Here is a 15,821-nt window from a genome sequence, read left to right on the forward strand (position 1 = left end):
GCAATGAGCATGTCTCCATTTAAAATCCGGAAACATGTGGGGCTCTAGGTGTCATGTTTCGTCTTATTAAATGAGGTGTTTCAGCTCCGAGCCTCTTTGGGGTGTTTGCCAAAGTCTGAGCCAGGCTGCAGTGTCTGCCGCGCCGAGAGCATCCACGCTGCCCGGACAGGGGCCAGCTTGGTCCAGCCCGATGTGACTCAGCACTGGAAACGTGTGCTTCTTTAAATAGACCCTGCTCTCCGCCGGCTCTCAGAGCCAATCGATGTCTTACCTGTCATGGGAGGGAGGTGTCCTGGGGCTTGCTGAGCTGCTACACTGGAGAGGAGCAGAGGGACCGCGGGCCCCGGAGGAGGGGTGTAGGTAGTTGTGACCCTGTCAGAGAATTAGGAAAACGATCAAGTGAGACACCACCTAGGTGCAAGGGGTTCATTGACACTCATCCCCCAAACTGGCCTTATGGGGTTTAGTGCCATGCCCTTCCTGTCCCCGTGTCCCTCTGGCTTTGTGAAGGAACCTTGAACAGGTGGACCAGGGTCAGGAGAACGACATTCAAATCCCAGCTCTGCCACCGAAGAGCTGCATGACCTTGGGCAGGTTCTTCGCTGGCCTATCCTAGCTTGCCTGTCCTATCAGCCACCAGGCGACACTCTCTAATTACAAAGGCATGGCAGGAGGTCTGCCCAACGCCTGTGGTCCATCCGTACCATGCAAGGAATGTCGCTCAGATGACGAAGGCATTGACATGTGCAGAGACAAAACCCTCTTCAGCAGGACAGTGGGCGTTTGTTTTGGTTAATAATTTTTCTTTATTGATTTGAGGGAGAGAGGAAGGGACGAGGGGGGGGGGGAGAGAGAGCACTGGATGGGAGAGAACATCGATTGTCTGCCTCCTGCACGTCCCCCACTGGGGATCGGGCCCACAACCCGGGCATGTGCCCTGACCGGGAATCGAACCGGCGACCTCTTGGTGCATGGGTGGATGCTCCACCACTGAGCCACACGGGCTGGGCGGGACGATGAGCGTTTTAAGTCGTGTCCTACATAGACGCGTACGCCAGGGGAGTCCCAGAAGGACACACACCCTGGAGTCTCACAAGTACGAGCTGGTTGGGAGCTGGCTTGCCAGGCCGTCTCCATCATTTGCCGTCGTAAACCTCCAGGGTCTCAGCTGCTTCTTTTTTGGGGGAGGAAATACTTTATTGAAGTTTAAAACATTACAACCAAATTTACTGTGTGTGTTTGACACTAAAACCCTGGGCAACGGAGATACAAACACTTCGGTGTCGATGCCACAGACCAGGCACAGAAGGAACAGGCAGGGGACTCTCGGGGGCGCGCTCTCGGCCCTCTGTGTCCCCCTTTCCCTCCTCCCACAGGGAAGTTCGCACGGGGTGGGGTCTGACGCCTTTGCTGATACAGGCTTTTCCTTTACGCCGCAGGGAGGGGTTTGTCTCCCTCCTGGAAGAAGTCAGTCCAGCCCCACCCGCCAGCCTTGAAGAAGCCGCTCACTGCCGCCCTCTGTAGCTGGTGAAGGTGCCAGAGTTCACCCCTGAGCAGGTCACCCCAAGGCCCGGGATTCCGAGTCTGGACGAATCTGTACTTGGCTCAGAAATTGCTCTCCAAGAAGAAGTCTCGAATCTGAAGCACGTTTATAAAGGCCCTTCCCCCGACGGCACCGGGCAGCCAGGGCACAGCCTTGGGAGCACGTCTGTTCACAGTGTCACTCCACCAGTGACATGTCACCAGTGCAGGGCTCCTGTCACCGGCGATGGGCTGTGCGGAGGGTCCGCCGGACCCAGTCCCTCAGGAGCTGGAAAGAACCCGAGACAGACCGACAGCTGGTAGTCCTGGCTCTGGGGTTTAAAAGTCATTTGAGTTGAGTGTGGACCCTGCACCAAAAGGTCACCAATTCAATTCCCAGTCAGGGCACATGCCCAGGTTGTGGGCCAGATCCCCAGTGGGGGGCATGCAGGAGGCAGCCGATCGATGTTCTCTCTCATTGATGTTTCTATCTCTCCTCCCTCTCACTTCCTCTCTCTCTAAAAATCAATAAAGGAAAAAAGAATTTTATAAGTCATTTGACTACATGCAAATCACCCTTTTTTTTTTAAATCCTCACCTGAGAATATTTTTATATTTATCTCCAAACAGAGTGGGAAGGAGAGAGAGAGAGAGAGAGAGAAACATCGATGTGAGAGAGACACATCGACTGGCTGCCACCCACACGACCCCAACAGGGGCCGGGGACAAACCGCAACCGAGGTATGTGCCCTTGGCCGGAATCAAACCCGGGACTCCCTGGTCTGCAGGCCGACGCTCTAACCGCTGAGCCAAATGGGCCAGATCAGCCTCTTGCAGCCTCCGTTTCCCTCTGTCTGATGGGACCCCAGTGCCCACCCTGCCTGTCCCACAGATGCAGTGAAATGGGGCATGTGGCAGCCTGTAAACATAGCACCGTGCACATCACAGGGACAATAGTATTCACCGCCCCCCCCCCCGCTCCCCCCCTCCAGCAAAGCTCAGGCTGCTGCTTCCGGCAGCTCAGGGTCATCCTTGCCCCGCTCCCGGCCCGACTGGGCGCTCCACTGATCCGCTTCCCAGGAGGCAGGATCCTGGCAGAAAACATCTAGGCACCCGAAGTGCCTGGCCCCTGTGTTGGTGACATTGGCTCTCCGCGTCCTATAAATCACTGCCCAACTCCGGCAAGATTCCGCACTGAAGCCTGAGGCTGGAAGGATCTGGAGTGTAGATTTTATTATTCGTGCCCGCTCCACGCTGGATCATACGGCGCAAGTGTGTGTGTCGACCAAGGTGTTCGATTATTGGAATACTTCCAAACATGATTTATTTCTGCCGTTTCCCCAGTGGTCTCTTTCTTCCTGTTCGAGATCTTACGTTCTGCTCGGGATGGCATCAAGGGAATGAGAACGTTTCCTGGGATTCTTGTCAGATCTGACACTGTCACGACGGATCAGTGGTGCGGGGCTGGAAACGTCTGGAAGAGGCCCTGGGAGTACTCCTCGCTTTCCTTCCTCTCTGCTCAGTTCTCCTGCCCCTGGACTGAGGGCCAGTCGTCGCTGTCACGGCTGGACTGCCAGCCCCGAGGGAGGAAGAGGGACCTCCCCGGGACATGTGAGGAAAACATTTCCAAGCCCAGGGAAGCCTCCAGATCAACGGTTTGGGGGCACACCAGGGCCATGATCTAACGTAGTGTTTCCCAAATGCATCTGCTCCCAGGACTCCTCCGAAATGCATGTTCAAGTACAAATCCCAGCCCGGGACCCACCGCGCCAACCTCCAAGGCAGGCCCAACCAGCATCAAGTCATTTGTATGGTCAGGCGACTTTGGGAAACACAGATCCAACAGAAAAGACCTAGTAGGAAGCGGGGGACATTTGTCATGGACCTGAGCATGCTCCCGGGAGCTCTGTCCGTGGCTCCGGGGCTCAGTTCTGCAGCCTCGAGGGCTGCTGGCCGCCCTCACCACACAGAGGAAGTCTTACGGACGTGACAGGCCCTCACCTCCCTTCTCCTGAGCCTCGCTGGGCACCTGGTCCGGGGCTGTGCCAAAAGGGATGGGGAAGGAACCGCCACTCAAGCCCGAGGCACTCCACGCCGAAAACACCGAGCCAAACACCGAGCCACACCCGTCAACACTCCCAAAGCGCCCCAAAGACTTCGGACAGCTCCTCCGATCAGACCGCAGGCAGCCTTTGCGAGAGGCTGGGGTCATCGACACGGTTGTGGTCCGGCCTTTTCTTTAGAGACGGAGAAGGAAACCATTGGTGAAGTCCCAACCCTGAGCAGGTCTCCAGACTCCAAGCCCCTAGGTCTGAGCGCCTTCACAGGCAGAGGGTAGTAGCAACACTTCATGGGGATGTTGTGAGCATTAGGTGATGTGACATGTGGCATCTTTAGCATGGAGTTATCACATACTCGGTGCTCCATAAAGAGTGGGGTTTTTCTTTTGAAACGACACTGCAGTTATACCACATGCCATTGTGCTTTTAGGATCTAGATGTCCCATATCACAGTTCTAGAAAGCCCCGCCTCTGCGTTTGCTTCTGTCTTAGCCAGTGTTCCCCAGCCAACAGAGCCTGGGGCAAAAGCGTACGCACCCACACTGTCTCGGGGAGTTACCGTCCCAAGGAAGACAAATACAGGAAGTGCATTATGGAGTTGGTGCAGCTCGGGGACATGTCTTCGGAGAGGCTGCACCTTTCATCTAGGGCGGGAATAATATTTCCACCAGCTCTCATCTCCCATCAGTGAAGTTCCCCCAGCAGGTGCCAACTCCCCCACACTTGTTGATTTCATGTGGGTGGGTCCATGCTTCATGCCTCTGGTCCCTCAAGGGGCCAGAACAGCTGTCCCAGCAGGAAATGACAGCAACAGGAAAGGTGGAAACCACCATGGTCTCTAAGACCATGAGAACTGGAGCTACGCCCACTCTGGCCGAGAGCCAGGCAGCTGTGTGGTTCGTGGAAGGCACATCAGGTGACAGCCAAGATGCACGCCCTTAATGGTCCTACTCGCATGTCAACCTGCCACCTGTTCGTGTTGTGTCGAAATTGCATAGGTCCACTCTCGACCACACGTCTCAGAGAAGGAATGAGGTCTTCTGAGCCCAGGGGCACATACAATCCCACCCTGCTCCCGTCCCACTGAGCATCCCACTAAGGACCAAGCAGGCCTGCAGATATTCTCAGCTCTTTGCTCCAGAAGGCTGCTGACTTGGGCCTCATCACCTCAGCCTCTTGGGGAGCTGTCCATCAGCGGCGGCACTGAAACCTGAGATGCTGGGCTTTCCATCAGAGAGCACCGTAACCGCCGCAGCCAGGCCAAATCCCTTCTTGCTGCTGCTGAGTCCGACTGGGGATGCTGAACCAGGGTACTCAGTGCCCCCTCCTTAAATTCATTTTATTTCATTCATTCGTTTGTTCAGCAAATATGCATTCAAGGAATCAATAAAGAGACCAGCTAATGGAAAAATGGTTCGAGGGTAATGAATAGACAGTTGTCGGGAAAGAAAACACACGACTCGTACGCCTTTGCCAAGATGCTCCATCTCGCTCCGGTAAGAGAAATGCAGATGAAAGCTACACTGAGATCCCATTTTCCCCAGCAGGTTGGCAAAAATCCAAAAGGTTAATGACACACTTTGTCGGCGAGGCTGTGGGGAAATAGGGGTTCTCAAACACTGCTGGGGGGGAGGGGTTCCTCTGGTACATAAATTGACAACATCTATCCAAATTACAAATGCAGATATTCTCTGACATAGAAGTTCTTCTGGGAGTGTATCCTACAGAGGTGTTTGGACTCGTGCAAAATGATGTCTGTGCAAGGTTATTCGTTGCAGAATTGTAAGAGCAACATATTAAGAACAGTCTAGATGCCTTTGAAAAGAAGACAAGTTAAATAATTTAGGATATTTACAAACAATGATATTCTGTATAGGTTTTCGAAACAAATGAGATATCTCTCTATTCCCTGATATAGGTAGATCTCCATAATATATTGGCAAATAAAAAGGCAGAGGGACCCTGTGCCTCCGCTCCCTCTCCCTCTCCCTCTCCCTCTCCCTCCTCTCCCTCTCCCTCTCCCTCTCCCTCTCCCTCTCCCTCTCCCTCTCCCTCTCCCTCTCCCTCTCCCTCTCCCTCTCCCTCTCCCTCTCCCTCTCCCTCTCCCAAAACCAGTGAATCTCAACTGAAGCAAGTCCTTAAATGCATAGTGCTTACATAGGCGTGATTGTCTCCCTGAATTTAATTTCTGCCCTTACTTATTTTTTTGTTGATTCTGAATCTCTATTTCTTTTTTGTCATTGGTTCATGGTTTGCGTTCTTATGAGGTGTCTCAAGTCTTTTATGATGTGGAGGAATTCAATTATCAAGAATAATACTAATAGTTCCTATTATTACTATTATGGTGGTAATGCCTTCTGTGTATTTGCTTGGCACCAATTACGCTCCAGGAACAAAGGTAGGTACTCTTGATGTTTTATCTCCAATTGTTTCAAAACACACACACACACACACACACACACACACACACACACACACACACAGAAGAGGTATCCCTATGCTCATTTTATAGACAATAAACTGAAGCGGCTCAGAGAGGTTAACAGCTTGTCTAGAGTCACACAGCAGTGAGTAGCCAGGCTGGTGGCTGAGTTTCCTGTTGCTGCTGTAGCCAATTACCACACACTTTGTGACTTCAGACAACCCAGATTCATTATCTTATAGTTCTGGAGGTCAGATGTCTAAACGGGTGGTCAGGGTTTGGGTTCTAGGGGTAACCATCTCCTCGCCCTTTCCAGCTTCTAGAATCTGCCCACGTTCCTTGGCTCGTGCCCCACAGAGCTTCCGTTTCCGTTGTCTCATCTCCTACTGCTTCCCTCCTATAAGTGCCCTTATGATTCCTCCCCCACCAAAAAGTCCAGGATAATCTTCACCAACATCCCTAACTTCATTGCATCTGCAAAGACTCTTTAGCCATGTAAGGTGACATAGTCCCAGGTCCCAGGAATTAGGACCTGGACATCTTTGGAGAGCCTTTCTTCAGCCACCATAGCTGGCATTTCAACCCAGACTTTTCAAACCCCTCATCACGTGCTCTCTTCACTCATCTTGGCTGCCTCCACAAAATCTGGGGTTTCCTCCTGCGAAATCATAAATCCCAGACCTTCCTGGCTCTGCGAAGAGAGAGGAACATACTTCCCTGCAGACTGGACAAGACCTCGGAATAACAGATGCTCTTCCAAAGAGAAACCCCACCCCCATTTCCGGTTGAAGCTGGAGGGTTACCGGTGAGATAGGGCACCTAAGGGTGTCCCCCCTACCCATGGCTGAGCCACGTGAGGCTTCAAGAAGTGGCCGTGGCTTTTCTGCATTGTGTGTTTGTTTCCTGTGTGTTACCTCCTCCACTTGAAGGTCAGCCTCAGAGTGGGGGCCACATCCGTCACTTCTCCATAGCATCCCGGAGCGCAAAGAGCCCAGAACAGAACTGGCCTCCCTCGGATAAATGCAAACCCCTAAGTTGCCCTGATTGAATGGGGAGGATTTCACCTGGGTACGAAATTGGAAGATGAGGAAGGGAATGCGGTGGGCTTTGCCCAGAATCCCTCACCCGTGGGAGGGGTCGATGTGGGAGCAGAGGTCCCTGGAGAGGACTGTGAGGTGGGAAAGACAAACAGGATGGTGTCTGCCTAGCCGTGCCCTTCTGAGAACAGAGATCACATCTCCTGAACGCCCTACGTGAAGCATTCTCCATCGATCGTGCCTGGACATCAATAACAATCCACCCCTGAAAACTTCTCCCACAAGGGCACCAAGACAGATGCACAAGGATATTCACCGCATGGTTTGTAACAGCAGAAGAATTGGACATGACCCAAATGTCCATCAATAGGGGTTCGGGAAAATAAATGATCATACAGTTACAATGATGGAATGCTAGGCGACTCGTAGATGAGCAAAGATGCCCAAGATATATTGCTAAATGAAAAAATGACTTGCAGGAAAATGTATAAAATATGGTCCAACGTTGTGTGTGTGTGTGTGTTTTAAAAAACGGTGTATATCAAAACTCATCAAACTGTAGTGATCTGCGCATTTTCTGTACATAAATTACCAAGGAAGAAAAAGCAATATATGAATACATCTCAGTTCTTTGATTTTTTTTTTTTTAATCCTCACCCGAGGATATGCTTATAACCAGGGATCAAACCTGCAGCCTTTCATTATACAGGACAACGCTCCAACCAACTGAGCCACACCAGCCAGAGCTCGTCCTTGGATTTTTAAGAACCAAATATTTTCTAATTATTTTTGAAATTAAGACTTGCCTTTTGCTAAAAGGCTGAGTCAAAAGAGCAGCTTACCAATGATGGTGGTTTCGAATAGAAGAAACACGGAGGTACATATTGGCATACTGAGCATGTACAGACATAGAAAGTCAACACAGGAGATAAGTACATGCATAGAAAAGCTAAACTATGCACACTTTGAATTCGGGAGTGACATACTGGAGAGGGAAGGTGCAGGAACTAGGTAATATATTTCTATAAATGAATTTTTTTTAAACCAGGGACACATAGTACTTTAGTAATGAGGAACAAATTAGGGTTAAAGGAAAACTCTTTCTGGGACCTGAATATCCACTTTGTACACAGGAAAATGAGGGGCATGTGATCTTACAGGTGAAGAGAACTGAACCTCATTTGTATCTATAAAACAGAAAAAGATCACCCATAGATACAGGAAAAAAACTGATGGTGTGAGGGGATGTGAATAAAGTTTTAAAATTTGGGGGAAAAAATAATAATAAAATGAATAATTTTCCCTTTCTAGACATACTCAAATAAACAAACAAATAAATAAATGGTTTTTTACTCTGGGGGAGATAAAACTTTTTTTAAAACCCTAGCGTCCTGGTCAGGTGGCTCAGTGGGCTGGAGCGTCATCCCGTACACCAGAAGGTTGCGGGTTCAATTCCCAGTGGGGGAGCGTGAGAGAGGCAACCAATCAATGTTCTACTCTCTCTAAAATCAATAATATTTTCAATTAAAAACTTTTTTTTCTTTATTGATTTTAGAGAGAGAGGAAAGAAGAGTGAGAGAGAGAGAGAAACACTGGTGAGAGAGAACATTGATTGGCCACCTTCTGCATGCCCCCCGCTGGGGATTGGACCCACAACCTGGGCATGTGCCCTGACTGGGAATTGAACTGGTGACCTCTTGGTGCCTGGGTTGATGCTCAACCACTGAGCCACACTGGCCGGGCAATAAATCATTTTATTTTAAAAAAACACCCCTAGAAATGGTGATTATATTGTTTATATAATGATAATGGCTCCTAAAATGATTTACATGACAAGATCAAAGAATGAATAAAACAGCCCTGGCCGGTTTGGTTCAGTGGTTGGAGCATCGGCCCTCGAACCAAAGAGTTGCAGGTTTGCTTTGGGACAAGGGCACGTACCTTGGTTGCAGTTCTGCCCCAGCCCTGGTCAGGGTCATGCTGGAGGCAACCAGTCGATGTATGTCTCTCATATCGATGTTTCGATCTCTCTCTCTCCCTCCCTCCTTCCCTCCCACTCTATCTGAAGATAAATTAAAAAATATCCTCAGGTGAGGATTAAAAGAATAAAAATAAAAAAGAATAAATAAAATAAAATAGAAAAAAATGTTTTCTGATTATAAAAGTAACCTGTGCTCATTGTATAATCAGCACCCAAGTGACACTGAAAATTAAGCATAATCCCACACTCTACCCCAAGGAAGCGACCCTGAACGTTAGGCTGCATGCATGTTTCACTTTCAGACGCAGCCCCAATCTCTGTATACTGCTCAAAAATCCAGTTTGGGTCCCCTTAACATGTAAAGAATGTCTTTGCATGTCACACCGCAATACGCATCACCGTCTCAGTGACCCCAGTAGATCCCGTCACACTGTTGGACCATAACTGCTATAACAGAGACCCTACTGTTGAACATTTACATTGTTTCAATGTGTTGCCCATTTCATTGAGGATGCAAAGAAAGTCTCCTGCATATACCTTCAGGCACTTATCTGATTATTTACTGAGGGTAATTCCTAGATGTCCAGTTTGCTGAGTCAAGAACTCTACACACCCTGAAGGCTCTCTGAGCCTTGCGACCCCAGATTATCTCCATAACAAGAGTAGTCACTATGTCCCTGAATTCTCCCGTGGGATTAAGCGCCAGTTGCCCACAGTAAGTTGGTGACTCACCCACTTTCTCTCATGTGCCCCACCCCCATCAGCGTTCCCTGGGACCACCTCCAAAGAAATCCCTGAATTGAGGTCCACATCTAAGGAACCCCAACTGAGACTGTGATGCTGCTACAAAGTCTACTACAATATTTTTGTTTCTGTCCGGTTCTGGCACATTCTACAGAGATACAATTGCACGGTTAGGAGGCTGATGATAGAGGCCCACGCAGGGGCTCCGAGGAAACACCTCCACCTCCAAGCTAACTCCCTCACCCGCATTGTGAGGGCAAAGGAGGCCCCTTCCTTCCAAAACTACTTTGGTCCGGCTGGTTTGGTTCAGCAGTTGGAGCATCGGCCCGCGGACCAGAGTCCCGGGTTTGGTTCCCGCTACGGCTAAGGACAAACTGCAACACCCAACACCTCGGTTGCAGTTTGTCCCTGGCCCCGGTTGGGGTCATGTGGGTGGCAGCCAATGTGTCTCTCTCACATCGATGTTTCTCTCTCTCTCTCCTCCTCCCTCTCTTTCTCTTCCCCCCTCTCTCCCTCCCGCTCTACCTGAAGATGAATGCAAAAGTGTCCTCGGGTGAGGATAAAAAGAAAACTACTTTGCCCGCACAACCACCTCAACGGTGAGCAGACAAGCATGCATTATTAAGCACCCGTCTTGAGGCTGTCCTGCAAATACAGACATCTGGCTTTCTCCGCAGACTCCTTTAGGAAAGAGAGAGAGAACTCTGAAGACCGCCTCCGCGGTAAACTGGGGTTTGAGTATCTCTCTTTCTGGGTGCATTCACTATAAACAAACTATTAGCCTGGTTGAGAGATGAAAATAAAAAGGCCCTTCCTCAAAAGATGACAGACATTAATTTTTAAGTTTGTGCCGGAAAGATGTAATCTCCCTTTTCTTGCCAGTTAATGGGATTTGTGCGACAATCATTTATTTGCTGATTTAATTAATTGCCATATAGCTCCGCGTGGCTGGGTGCAGAGTTGACAAATGGCTGATTTCTATCAGGAAAAGATGTGTGAGCAGCTTCATTTCAGGGATAAACGGAGCAGATCTCTAGCTCAGAAGTAGCCCTTTTCAAAGGGAAAAACCTCTAAATGCTTTCAGTGGAGCCAGATGCCCCGAGTCTGAGAGCAGGAAAGGAAGTGGAAGGCAATGAGGTCCGCTGCTTCCCTTTGGCAGAGGGGAGAGCTGGCGCCCCTGTGCAGAAGAACTACACGAAGTAACGCAAAGCCAAGGAAAGTAGCCAGGCGTCCTGACTCCCAGCTCAGTTCTTGTCCGGCTAAGCCCTCGGCCCACACCCAGAGCACTCATGAAACAGACAAAACAGATTTCTGTTCCCAGGAGGTGGGGCTGCGGGCTGTTGGATCAAATGGATTGAAGACACAGGTAAGAAAATACCTGGCCCGGAGTGCCCTTGAGAATCTCAATATCTGTGTGTGTGTGTGTGTGTGTGTGTGTGTGTGTGTGTGTGTCTGTCTATCTCTCTCTCAAAGAAGACTGACTCTGGGATAAACTGGGCATTTTCAGAAATCACATAGAAGGGTACTTAGACCAAGAGAATCAAAGGTAAATGCCTTTAATCTCCAGGTAGGCACCGAGCGTGTAAAGGCAGAGAAAGGTGGGCATAAGGGAGTAGAGGGAACTGGGGCAAACTTGAGAGCACACGTCCACCAGGAGGACCCCGGTGTTGACAGAGCATCTACATTTTTTGAGAGAGGTCAAAAGTCCAAAGTATTATGTGAAAACAATGTTACATGCTATCTTTCAGCTTTTAAATCTTGGCAATTGACATAATTTAAAAAAAAAAAAAGTTAAGGCTCAGCCCTGGCCGATTTGGCTCAGTGGTTAGAGTGTCGGCCCGCAGATCGATGAGTCGCGGGTTCAATTCCAGTCAAGGGCATGTACCTGGATTGCAGTTTGTCCCTGGCCCTGGTCAGGTTGTGCAGGAGGCAACGGGTTATTGTGTCTCTCTCACATCGATGTTTCTCTCATTCCTTCTCTCTCCCTCCCACTCTCTCTGATAATAAATGGAAAAATATTCTCAGGTGAGGATTAAAAGAAAAAAAAAAGGTAAGCCCCATACCAGCCAAACAAAACATGTCATCTCCCAAGGTATCAGTTTGTGACCACTGGTACGGATTGGATTGTCAACACCTGGTGGCAGATCTGGCCATTCCTTCACGTGTTCAGGGCCGGTGGCAGTAACTCCTAAATCTGTCCACACAGTAGAATCATCTAGGAAGCGCAAAAATCCCAATGCCCAGGTCCTCTACCATACCAGTTACACCAGAACATTCAGAGTGGGAGCCAGGCACTGGGATGTTTTAAATACCCCTGGATGACTGCAACGTGCGGTCCCGTTTGGGAACCACTGGTCTGCAATGAGTCTGGCTCTGGGCAAGCTACCAGGGACACAAGGATGACCAGGGCAGACATAGTCCCTCCTGGGAGGGATTCAAACACATAGCCAGATGTGGCCAGGGCTGCCAGCTGTCCACCAAACGTGTCCTCCCCATCTGCAGGGCACATGCAGGACGACATTTCCCAGCCTCCTTTGCAGTTAGATGTAGCCATATATCTGTATTCTGGCCAACAGAATGTGAGCAGAAGCCTCTCTTTGTCACTTTGAGGGGTGGCTCAGGAACCCCCCCCAGGTCTGGGCCTCTGTGTTCTTTCATCCCTGCTGCCATGTCTGCAAGATGGCAGGGCCACCGCCAATGCAGCTGAACGGGTCCCTGGAGAACTGTGCAGACCGGGTATTGGCCTAGCCCAGTGGCCTCTGAGCTATCGGTGACACCCTGTTCCAGCCGCCTAACCAATGCGCTAAGCAATTACAGTAGCAATAAGACGACGACAGTAGGAGTACCGGATACTGTGGGGGACAGACCCCGATGGGGGGGCACCAGGGAGGGCTTCCTATTTATTCACTTACTCATTCAACAAGTGTTTACTCAGCCTTGCTGTGCACCAGACACTGTTCTAGATGCAGTTAATGAAATCAGTAATTAAGTCGTTGTCGAACAAACCCCATTAAAGGCTGCGAGGTGCCCTGGCCGGTTTGGCTCAGCGGTTAGAATGTCAGCCTGCGGTCCAGAGAGACCCGGGTTCGGTTCCCGCTAAGGGCATGTACCTCGGTTGCAGTTTGTCCCCGGCCCTGGTTGGTCGTGCGGGTGGCAGCCATTCGATGTGTCCCTTTCACGTCGATGTCTGTCTCTCTCTCTTCCTCCCACTCTATCTGAACAAAAAATGGAAAAAAATTATTAAAAAATAAATAAATAAATAACGGCTGCGAGGTATGCGGCAACTCTGCCTCAGATACCCTGTCTTCGGCTCCTCGAAGCACCAACTCAGACCGCAGGGTGGGTGAGGAAGGCAGAAGCGGGGGGCACAGATGTCAGTGCCCCCAGAAAGGGCAACAAGTGTGACAGCTGTGAGGGTGGGAGAAAGTGGCATTTCGGGGGGAACGTCACATAGTTGGGTCTGGCTGACACCCACAGTGCCAGGCCAGGGGGCTGGTGGGAGGTGACAGAGAGAGAGAGAGAGACATCTAGAGAGAACAAAAGAGACAGAAACTGGCAGACACAGGGAGATGGAGACGGAGCAAAGCAGAGAAACAGACAGAAACAAAGACGGGGCAGAGGAACGGAGTCGGGGAAGATCAGGCAGGGCCGACGTGACAGGCGCTACGGGGCCATGTCCTCAGTCCCACTGGACTTATTTTCCCCCAGGAGACAGATGTCTGCATCTCACTTACTTTGCCTTGTTGAGAAAGCAGCTGTTTGATCTACAGCTCCCAGGGACGTCTCGTTTACAAGAAGGGCAGAGTGAACTAGCCCGAGGGCGGTGCAGTGTGGGCTGGGGCAGGGCCAGGCCCAAGGGTCCCGCTTCACCCCCGAGGGCTCGGGCTGAGCGATGGGGGCAGGAGACCTGCATTGCAGACCCTCCCTGACTCTGGAGGCTGTGGGGGCTGCGCCTCAATTTCTTTTTTCATAAAATGAGTGGGTACTGCCCGGCCGGTGTGGCTCAGTGGTTGAGCATCCACCCCTGCACCAAGAGGTCACTGGTTCGATTCCCGGTCAGGGCACATGCCCAGGTTGTGGGCCCGATCCCCAGTGGGGACCATGCAGGAGGCGGCCAACTGATGTTCTTTCTCATCGATGTTTCTATCTCTCTTTCCCTCTCCCTTTTATCTCTAGAATCAATGAAGAAGAAGGAAAAAAAAGACTACTGTCATTTTTTTAAGTGAGTGGGTACTTTCCTGCACCAACCTTCCGTGGCAGCCTGTACCAAGGTTTGTCATCGCATCTCCTTGTGAAAATGTCGAACGGATGTGTCCCCAGGAGAGCGAGAGGGCAGGTGTGTCTGTCTTGTTCACAGGTGTTCCCCTGTCCTCACGCTCTCCTGGGGACACATCCATTGAACAGCAGGTCTGAACAGTCTGGAGAGGGAGCAGGAGAAGGGGCGAGAGAAATGGGTTGGAGTGGCCCGCTTGCTGGCTGCAGACCAGGCAACGCAGGCGACCTGAAGCCGGAGAAGACAAGGAAATGAACTCTCCCCTAGAGCTTCCTGCCAGCCCCTTGATTTCGGCCCACGAGACGCCCGTTGGCCTTCTGACCTCCATGACCCTCCGATCGTAAATTTGCGCTGTTGGAAGCCACCAAGTGTGTGGAAATCTGTCGCAGCAGCAGGGGAAACGAACACGAAGCCTTCGAGGTGCAGCCCCAGGCTCCCGTGGGTCCCCAGGCTGTGACGTCAGAACAGTCCACACCCAGCGAAGAACCTGACTTTCTCCTGCAGACCCCCTGGTGACAGCCCCAGGACACAGCACTGTTTGTCACGGGTCCCCCAGCCCTGCTCACAGTTTTGGAAACAACCCTGTATGAAAACAGCTCCCCGAGTAACCCCGTCTGAGAAGAACAGCTCTTTGCTGCCACGACCCTGACTGGTACAGGCTGCCATGAATCCCAGCTCCGGAGGAAGCAGAGAGGTTCATCCCCAGACTTCTGCACATTCCAGAACATTCCGGAGCATTCCCGCCCCTCGATTTCTGCACATCCCAGAGGCTGACGGCCTTGTGGTCCTCTCAGCATCATCACTCCTGCTGCCACAGGGGCTTCCTCGGACGCACGAACGTTATTCACGCTTCGCAGCCGCACCACCTCTTCAGATCCTCAAAAGGGTCTACTCACAGCAAGAATTTCCTAATAATGTCATCTTTTTTTTTATTCCCACCCAAGGACATTTATCCATTTTTTGTTCAGATAGAGCAGGAGGGAGAGAGAGGAAGAGAGAGAAACATCGACATGAAAGGGACACATCGAGCGGCCGCCACCAGCACGACCAACCAGGGCCGGGGACAGACTGCAACCGAGGTACGTGCCCTTAGCGGGAACTGAACCTGGGTCTCTCTGGACCGCAGGCCGACGCTCTAACCGCTGAGCCAAACCGGCCAGGGCCTAATGATGTCATCTTTAACTGAATGTTCCACACACGGGGGACTAAGAAGAGGTGGACGTCACACGCACATGAACAACAGTTGGTGGCCATTGGAGACAGCACTAATCCCATTACTAGGCTTTCACTTGGGTTTTCAACAGCCCCGTGCCTCTCTCCGACCTGCTGAGGCATCTCGTCCCCTCCTCCCATCTCTGTCCCTCTCCATCCTCTTCAAAGCTTTGGGGCGAATCCCAGGACATGCAGGTGGAAAGTTCATTCCCGCTCCAAACACCCATCCAAACGATCTTCTAACCAAAGGCGGTTCTGTGCCATGAGGAATTCCAGCAGAGGGGCAGATGTTTTTGACCCTCAGTGCAAAAGTAGCATGAACTTGCAGTTCGGAGGTTGAACAGCTCAGCCATCCCCAAACCTTCAGTAAAGGTCGGCCACACACAACTCGCCTGCGTTGGTAATTCCCTGAGGCACAGAGGGGCCCCGTCCCGAGCAAGGCAAAGAGAAGACAACAGCTTCAGGAGGCAAGACGTGACGTGAAGCCATCTAGAACCCCAAACAGAAGCCATGGGGAGTACAGAGGTCCTCCGGGAATCCTTAAACCCCACAGGGCAACAGACTTCCCGCG

Source organism: Molossus molossus, unplaced genomic scaffold, assembly GCF_014108415.1.
Source record: "Molossus molossus isolate mMolMol1 unplaced genomic scaffold, mMolMol1.p scaffold_m16_p_22, whole genome shotgun sequence".
NCBI classification, from domain to species: Eukaryota; Metazoa; Chordata; class Mammalia; order Chiroptera; family Molossidae; genus Molossus; species Molossus molossus.